We start from the raw sequence: 10248 nt of genomic DNA, 5'->3' as shown, positions 1-10248 counted from the left end.
AAAGAGGATATATATATATATGTATATATATATGGATGTAGTGAAGGAAGACACGCGGTTGGTTGGTGTAGGTGAAGAGGATGAAGAGGATACGGGAGGATGGAGACAGATGACTTGCTGTTTGACCGCTGAAGGGAACAGCTTAAAGGAAAAGAAGAAGATAAACCACAAATTATGCATTTAATTTGTTGACATACACAATTCCTCTATTTCAGATGTGCAAACAAAAAGAAAAAAGAATTGTGATTGTGTCAACAGGCGATTGTAAATGTGATTCCAACATCTTGCTGCAAAAGCTGACAGACTTAAGTCTCCTGAAGAAGTAAACTGATTGATTGAAACCTTTAATGTCCCTTCTGGGGAAAATCAGTTGTCAAACAACTCATGACATTTAAAAAATTGTGCTTTGACCTTTCTCATAAACTGTGTTAGTGTTGCATCCACGAGAGAGGCAGGAGCAGACTTTACTTCTTGAGGAGGCTTAGGTCCTTCAGCGTTGGCAGCATGATGTCTCATATCTTCTACAACTTGGTGAGAATGGATTTGCAAATTTCTCCTTGTGCAGTTCATAATGTTATTAAACGATTCAAAGACTCTTTCAGGGTTTCAGTGTGTGGAGACTCAGCCTGAGCAGGAGAACTGTGATCTCCAGTCCCTGAGATATCACCAGGTTTTTATGGCTTTGCCTTTAGACACCAGTACAATGGACTTGAAATCAAACAGGATCGCGAAATGATAATTAATTAATGTCATTAATTAAATGCATCAATGATTAAATGATTTAAGAAATCTGAAGGTATGTTGGTGTGAGAAGAAAAACAGCACAAGGCACCTGCTATCTCAGGCAAGGTCCTTCACTCATTAATAGCTCATTCATCATTTTCTTAAAAAAAAAATGTGTCAAACACTATGACACATCCATCCATCATCTATACCCGCGTATTCCTAGTTGGGGACATGGGGGTCTGCTGAAGCCTATCCTGGCCCTCTCTGGCGAAAAGTTAAAGGAGCACGAGGCTCCTTTTAAGAAATGAGACTCTCTAGCGCCACCCTTCACCACGACGGCCGTTGGGGGTACTGCAGCCAACAGTGAAGCCGGCACGGGAGAACGGGGAGAACGTGCATGCAGCGTCATGTGACGTCACATCCGCAGGACAGCGCAGGAAATTCCGTCCCGGAATTGCAGCACATTTTGCAGCACACAGCCTGTTCAAGGCAACGGAGAGATACACTAGAGGAATCATTCTTTTTGGTTTGGAACGCTTCATCTGACATTATTACTAGAAAACTTAAAACGTATACAAATTTTTTTCATGAATCCTGCCTCAATCCTGCCTCATGCTCCTTTAAGTGGACAGCTCTCCAGTCCATCACAGGGACAAGAGTACAACCCGAAACTCACGCCTGTCGTTCATCTAAAATCACTAACTAACATGGCAGGCTTGTTTTTGGACTGTGGGATGAAGCTGGAGTACATGGAGAAAACCCGTGGAGAACCAGGAGAACACGCAAACTCCACACAGAAACACACCTGCTGGGATTTTAAAAGACCCTTCTTGCAGAACCATCAACCAAGTCACCTCACTGTCCCTCTACAATAAAGATGTACACCTTTCAAATGACCTTCATAACTTTGCTATGCAAGAGAGAAGCCTTTAGATGCTTCCGCAGTGTTACAGGGGATCCAGGGTGGGTTATCACCATAGCCCGTGTTAGGGGCAGAATCAATATATTGTTTATTTTAATTTTTCAGGACACCTTGTGGTCTGGACCAAACATGAATGAGGAGCACCATCCAAGCTATTAACAGCAACCAGTCCAAAAGCCTGGCGCCTTGATGATATGATGTTGTATCAGTATTTTACACCCCTGGGATGGTTAAAGTGAACTTACAGAAACACATGCTCCCTTCAAGACTCCATCTTTTCCAAGGATTCCCATGTGTCTTTCATAATGATGACACAAAACCCAATTATGCCCTGATTACCAAACCAGGACCTAGAAGAAGAGGGTACGAGTACATATTCAGTCCCGACCTGTCCCAATATTTTGAAATGAAAAATGTGAGCCCATATTGTTGAATAAATTACTACGTTTACTTGCAGTCAAAATTCAGGTTATCGCTAATATTCCGGTTACTGAAACATTCAGAATATTCCATTTACATGGTAATTAATCATTTGGGATATCTGGATCAAACCAGCGATGCACGGAGAACGTCATGACGCAATTCCCGTCATTTCCGCTTCTTCTTCCTGTACCCAAATTCAAAACAAATGCTGCTTCACGCAACTTTTCGCTCACCTTCTTGTAAATCTTCTATCCCGGTACTTTCTACCGTCTACAAATGCAGAAATGTTCATATCCTTCATTACATTTATGAAGTGATTAGTCTCCTCCTGGTGTTGCGTTTCTCCGTGTTTATAAGAACTTCCTGGACTCAAAAGACCAGGATTCCTTGTGAACAGAGCATGCGCAGAAAATAAATTCATGTTCCGTTTGGCGTTTACATGACCGAATATTCTGATTTTAAAAGGAGTATTTCGGAATTCGCAAATTCGGGTTATTTAAAGGGGTTATTGGTGATTACATGGCTGTGCAAATTCGGGTTATTGCCAATATTCGGGTTTTAAAAGGGTTATTGACTGCATGTAAACGCAGTCACTGAGATATGTTTGCTGAAAGAATGCCACAAAATAGGCTAAAGGCAGGTCTAAGAATGTTCTATACCCTCCTAAAATAACACTTACATAACATATATCACAACATTTTTTTTATAACTTTATTTATAAGATTTTTCAATATTTGTAAGACAAACAACCCCACATATATCCCACCCTCCCCAGTTCCCACATACAAAGAAGATAATAGCAATAAAACATAATATGTAAACAAGAAATAAAATAAAAATTAAATTAAATTAAAAAAAATAAATAAAAAATTAAAAAAATAAAAAATAAAAAAAAATAAAAAAAATAAAGTACACAAATAAAATAACATTCGTAATAATAACAGCAATAATGATGTTAAAATAAATAAATAGATGAATAACACATGGACGGTTAAGGGTTATACATTAGGCCAAACATTTGTTAGTAGTACAATTGAGGGTTTCCACAAATCCGAGTAACACTGTAAACATGACAAAAATAATACTACATACTACAATAATACTACATCCCTACATCATCGAAAGACAGCGTAAGGACGAAGTCTAAGAAAGTCTACAACTTTTATTGTAAAGCTGGTAACGTTGTACATTAATATTACATATCATACCAATACGGTAGAAGGATCTGAATCTAATTTGGGTGCATCGACACCAAACTGGACTTTTCTCTAGTTTTAAATAGTGGTGAAATGTGGGTGAATCTGCGTGCGTGCACACAGCTCTGTTCTCAGCCGGTGCAGGGGTGCGGGATCTGTGCTGGAGCTGTGTGCAGAGCCAGCAGCATGGAGCGTGACCCTGACCCAGCCCCAGGGCTGTAGAGATAGCCTGTTTATTTTAGGGAGCCTCTGCACTCTCTCTCTCTCACTGCTCTCACTTGAGGACAAAAACAGCTGTCTCGTTTCATGTCTGACAACAAGGGGCGCGCTGCAGCGCAGACCTCCACAAGTCTCCCTGACCAAGTCATTACCGCTGAGCTGCACCACTTCTCCGAGAAGAGATCAGCCCCAATCAGGGCCCGTGAACACTGAAATATATTAAGTGTTAGAGGCAAATTAAAGGGTCGGGTCAATCAAAACATCTGTCATTATGACTGATAATTTGATCCCCCTTTCCTCATCAAAAAGAAAAAAACCCTGAAAAAAGGTTTTAATAACATTAATAATTCAACAACAAGAACTTTTTGCACAAACAACATTCTTGTTAGTCTAGATAATCCACAGACTCCACTCTCAGGAATTTTAATAGGGATTGTTTCTTTTGTAGAAAGTCAGTGAAGTGAAGACTTTTTGACCACAACAGCCGTAGCTGAGAGATCAGATCCCACTGTGGCTCAGAATCAACTTCTACTATTGCCTGTTTGCTCTAGTTAAAAGACTTCGATAGGTTTTTTTTCTGAGAATTGAACTGGTTCTGGTCACGCTGGAAAGAAAGACCATGAAAACTTTCCATTACAGCAGAATAACGGCTCAGTGAATTTCCTCTCATCTCCCAAGATTTTCTTGAGTCAGCTCTTTTAACTCTTTGTGACCTGATGGTATTTCAAGGATAGGCCACTGTATGCGATGGATGCCTCAGTCTTATCAGGCTTTTATGTGCCATGCACTGTACAAACATAGCTTTATAGGCTACAGGTCAGGGCTCGTCCATGACTGCTGTTTAACTATTTAGTGGACAAGTTTTTCACATATAGGCACAGTTAAAATCAGCTCATGCCCAATATGGAGGGATTGTTCCCCCCGAAATGGATCTTTTAAACCAGGGGTCGGCAACCCAAAATGTTGAAAGAGCCATATCGGACCAAAAACACAATAAACAAATATGTCTGGAGCCGCAAAAAATGAAGTCTTGTATAAGCCTTAGAATGAAGGCAAACACATGCTGCATGTATCTATATTAGTTAGAACTGGGGGAAGATTTTTTTTTTTTATTATGCACTTCGAGAAAAAAGTCAAAATTTTGAGAAAAAAGTCAAATTTTGAGAAAAAAGTCGAAATGTCACGATTAATGTTGAAGTGCAATCTTGAGAAAAAAGTCGAAATGTCACGATTAATGTTGAAGTGCAATCTTGGGAAAAAAGTTGAAATGTCGAGGAAAAAGTCGAAATGTCGAGATTAAAAAGGAAAGGAAAAAGGAAGAAAAAAAGAGAAAAAAAGGAAAAAAGAAGAAAAAAAGAAAAAAAAGAAGAAAAAAAAAGAAAAAAGAAGAAAAAAAAGAAAAAAAGGAAAAAAGAGAAAAAAGAAGAAAAAAAGGAAAAAAGAAAGAAAAAAAAGAAGAAAAAAAGGACAAAACAGGTCAAACATTTTTGAAAAAGCTCCAGGGAGCCACTAGGGCGGCGCTAAAGAGCCGCATGCGGCTCTAGAGCAGCAGGTTGCCGACCCCTGTTTTAAACTATCATCATGTAGTAGAAAAAAAAAAAAAAAAAAAAGTTGATGGGAATCCTTTCCTTCTCAAACATTGAATTTCCCGAGATGTTGCCTCTTGACAGAGATTTTTTTTTGCAGGGAGGATTCAGGGGGCAGCCCTGCATTTACACAGCCTACTCATGTTCACCCTGTGATCACAAAATAAAAGTGTTGAGTATTAGAAGCTGGCTGAGAATTAAAGTTAAGAATAACAGCACTTCTTTCCCCCTCAGGATCTACGAAGCGAAATGCGTGTGATGTGGGAAGGCGGCCAAGACTTTGTGGGAAAAAGAGGTGTGTAAGTTGAGCTCAGTGGCCGAGTGGTTCCCTGCCTTCCCTTTGGTTTTCTCACTTTCGCCGCTCGCCGGGCGCCCCCCAGACAAGAGCATCATTATTGCTCTTGGACTCTCCGCTGGTGACTCTTCAGCTGTGAAATGGCAACGAATAAACGGAGGGTTTATGTTATGCAGTGGACGGGGCTGAATGGAATGATGAGTAAGCCGGCGTCTGACGTTTCCAGTGACTCGGACTCTTTTGTTCGTCTCTCATTAGCTGCGATGAGTGTCTGTTTGTGTTTCCTGGAAGGCTGAGAGTGAAACAAATGGTCCCACAGAGAGCAAAGGTATCAAACTTGTGCTGCATTAACTGAGTGTCCAAGTAGGTGAAAGGTGAAGGCTTTTGGTTTGAAAGACGTACTGGGGCTCGTCAGAGCGGTAATCTGCCCGTTGCTCGGAGGCCCAAACAGAAAAAAAGAGCAGGAATATTGCATTACTCCAAACACGCTCCTCTCACATCACTGAGCTTGTGGTTGTGTTTTCTGTTTGTGTGGAACTAAACCGTGAACCAGAGTTTAGATACACTCCAGGAGCTTCTCATGATATTGAAAATGCATCACAAGGTAGAGCGCAGTGATCCCAGAAACCACTTTCACGTTCGTCTCATGACATTTTCTCAAACCCGGTCACCTTCCCATCATACCAGAAACTTGGTCATACAGAACTCGGTGCCAGACTGCAGTGTTGTGTTGGATTTTATCATATGGGGGCAGATAATTTGTGCTGATTACAAATAATATAATATATTACAAATAATAGCATTGACCAAAACACCTGCAGAAATACTGCAGGAATGACATAGCAGCAGTTAAATGCAGCCTTCTGTAAGCTTTAAATATCCACTGGGCTTACATCAAATACATCAAAACACAACAATAAAAAACTGTTTTCTGAACTTATCAATATGACTCTGTCTTTTACAGGATAAGTAAAATGGATCACTGCAAAAACTCAAAATCTTAACAAAAATATTTGTCTTATTTCTAGTTAAAATGTCTCATTTTAGTAAAAGAAATCTCATTACACTTAAAACAAGACTCATCACTGGAAAAAACAACAATTTTCACCGGTTTCAAGTAGATTTTCACTTGAAATAAGTAGAAAAATCTGCCAGTGGAACAAGATTTCTTTGCTTGTAATGAGAAGATAAATCTTGTCCCAATGGCAGATTTTTCTACTTATTTCAAGTGAAAATTTACTTGAAACAGGTGAAAATGGTCAAATAAGTTATTTTTCTGGTGATGACTCTAAATGTTGAAATAGCAGTAAAACCACATTCATTGATGAAATGACATAAGGGATGGAAAGGGGGATGACAGTTTTACAGGGGGGATGATTTGGACCGTTTTTATTTCAGGGGGGGATGCCATCCCCCCTCATCCCCCCTCAACTCCAGTACTGGTTGTGAGCATCTTCGGTCCGCAATATATCAATGTTCTGAAAGTGCACATTTGAAGTCAACCTGTTATGTTTAATTAAAGATGATAAAAATGATTTTTATGTCTAAACTGACTTAAGAAGTCAAGACAAATGTGAAAAAATCCTGTGGGATTCGGGAGACAAGCCTCAATGCACGTTGACATATGGCTGGGATGGGGACCAAACCGTCAACGTTTCAGCTGAGGAATGATTTACTCCACCCGATCTGAGGTTTCCCCCAGTAAACAAAACAAAATCGTGAACACATTCACGGGGCTCGGGGCGTCTTTGTTCCAGAGGAATTCCAGCATGGTTTTGACTGGTCTTGCTACCCCGCTACATGGGTATTCCTGTCTATGGTGGTGTTTGTTTCAACAACCTGGATCACTGGGAGTCGTTGCTACTTACAGCAACTGCTTGGTTTCATTCAGATATCACAATTTTGACTTTGCCAAAGTCCCCTGATTCTTTCTATCAACCTCAACAGCTGGTTGTCTACATTCTGCCCAATCACATCTGTACATAGGGTTTCCACCTTTCAGAAATAAAAATAAGGGACGCCCCGATTTCAGCAGCGCAGGCGCCAAAAAAAGGGACATCCCCAAAACTTCTAAAATGCATAGAAATGTATTTATTTTATATGAAAAAACAAAACGCTTTGATTTAAAGTTTAAGTGCTTTAATAGCATTGAACTTGCACGACTGTACAGACAGACAACCGTACTAGCAACTGAAATTGCCTCCTATGCTATGTATGTCCATCAGCCCAGATGTATAATATATTATAGCCTACAGGTGAAGAATATGGTGTAAAAGTTAATTTATTTCAATAATTCAACTTAAAAGGTGAAACTAATACATGTATATTACATAGTCTCATTACAGGCAAAGCAAGATATGTTAAGCCTTTATTTGTTATCATTTTGATTGATTTGATTGAATTGTTTATTGATTTCATAATATATTCAAATTTTTTTAGATTTTTTATTTGGGGTTTTTATAAACTGTGAGTCATAATCACCAAAATTATAACAAATAAAGACTTGAAATATCTCACTTTGCATGTAGTGAGAAATAATATATTTGTTTCACCTTTAGTTGAATTTACGACAAATGAAGTTTTGCAATATATTCACATTTTCCGACCTTCACCTGTATATTATGACATCAATAAATAAGAGAAGCATAATATGTGTCCGTATTGGTTCAATACGGAACGCAACTTTCAATTCCCAATTACGGAACAATCCCGTATTTCAAGGGACGGGTGGCGAGCCTATCTGTACATGCATTTTAACGTGTCACTACGAGATTGGGCCTACAAGAGGGATCAATTCAAACTGGCTGTGGCCCGGCTGTGCGGTGTCATTCCAAGGGCACTTGCATTAGTCTACTAATGTGCTAGGTACTAGGTACGCTCTGCTGCTGAGGTGTTATCCACACGGGTCTGTTAGATTGGAGCCACCTGTCTGAGTAGCGTAACGAGCCAACTGTTTGACCACTTTGGCCCGGCCTGCCCACGTCCTGATGTCTGCGTCTCTGTGTCGGTGTGCAGGTAAGCGTGTGGTAGTGTTGTTGGATCTTTTGGGGAAAACCTTGGTCCTGAATAATTAGTTACTTGGTGCCATAGGAGTGTGGCAGCATTGATTAAAGTGATCATGTACTGTCCCGGCTGTTTGCTGCTGCTGAGTGCAACAGACCCGGGGCGTCTCTGTGTCGCCCGACTGTGGCCGCGGATCCGGTTCTCCTCACTACTACCCTTCCAGGAAGGGAAGCCGCTGAAGCCTGATATGTAGTTGGGATTCTTCTGGATTAGTCCCTCAGTGAAACTCGGTGCTACATGCTTTGTCTTTGCTTTGCCTCACCAGCAGCACCGCCTTTAGGTGTTACGTGGCTTTGCATTAATAGTCCTTGAGATTCCCAAGGAGGCGTTTTTGGACTTCATTTACATCATCCATGAAGTTATCATAGCCCCTCGTGCATGTCGCCACAATCTTGGTGTTGCTGGCAGGACTGGCTTGGTGAACGTGTTGCCGCACTAACATTGATGCAAATTAAACTTGTAATATAAAAGATGCCAAACGTTGTCATCTTCCTGACTAGAAAGAATTCAGACCACTATCACACCATCAACCAGCTTTAGACACCCCTAAAATGTCCGTTTTTAGCTCAGCCTGCCAGATAACACAATAAAGGATAAGTAGCACGGACAGCTTTGGTTATAAGCTCTTGCATCACCATCCTCTCGCTGGATTCTGTGCTGCAAAGCTCAGATTCTTTAACGCCTGACAGCCATCCTTCTTTGATGTTTCTGACAGCGTCAGAGGAAACTCAAACACTGAAAAGGAATTTAAAAACATTAAACTGACCCTTTATTTTTTAACTGAAGAAAAGGGTTTTTTCTCAAGTTTGCCTACATGCTCCCAGCTGCTCTCTGGTAAGTTTACTGCTGGCACAGAGACCCTCCTCTGTAGCATGTAATGGAAAAGTACTCGGCTGCCAGGAGAGCTGTAGCACGCTTTGAATCGCCGTGTCTGGCCTTGGGTGGAACAAGAGCAGGACAGAGAAAGATAAGGCCGCCTCTGCTCGCTGGGTTCTGCAGCTGTGTGTCCTGAGACAGACTGACTTCGTTATCTTGCTGCGAAGTCTGGGAGAGACGTACAGTTGCTTCTTCCTTTGTAACACAAAGGTCCAGTTCAGAGCCATTACTACAAGAGAATACGAGATTGACACTTAAGACAATTACCATTTCATAGCCACAGCATCCTGTTTCATTTGCTGCTCTATACTCAACAAATGTTCATGTGGAGAATACAAATGTATTTTTTCAGCCTGGAGAAGGCACAAGATGCAATTTAGTTCAGTAAGTTTGACATTGTGCTTATTTCTTTTTCAGTTGAGCAGTTACTCGCTGTAATATCAAAACTCTGTGATATTTCCTGATAAACCACTAGTTCCTGTTTTGAACAGAGTTTAGTGCTGCTACTAAACCACGAGATACTGAGACACCTTTCAAAGCAGTTAACACACAACTAAGAGAAACACAGTTCTTCCCCGTGCACAACAATTTAAAGGGGACCTATTATGAAAAACACGTTTTTTCTTGTTTTTACATAAAGTGGTCTCCCCTCACCCTGCCAACACAGAGAAGGAGGAAAGCCACGAAATTCTGCAGTGTCTGTACACTGCAGAATTATCCTCCAGTGTCATGTGACTTCTACGAGCCGTTCAGATTCTTCTCCCGTCCTTACGTAACGACGGGAGCAGATTTCCATAGGTTGGCCTCCGCTGCTGAAACCACGCCCACAACTAACTCTGCCGGCTGGAGCTCCGCCATTGTTCAGAAGCGGTGAATCGTGTGGCTGTTTCCACAGCAAGGGACAGTTTTTGCATCGACACTTACCCTCATAAAAGGATCTGT

The sequence above is a fragment of the Cololabis saira genome, chromosome 13 (assembly GCF_033807715.1).
Source record: "Cololabis saira isolate AMF1-May2022 chromosome 13, fColSai1.1, whole genome shotgun sequence".
NCBI classification, from domain to species: domain Eukaryota; kingdom Metazoa; phylum Chordata; class Actinopteri; order Beloniformes; family Belonidae; genus Cololabis; species Cololabis saira.
Note: the sequence above shows the minus strand (reverse complement) of the source record.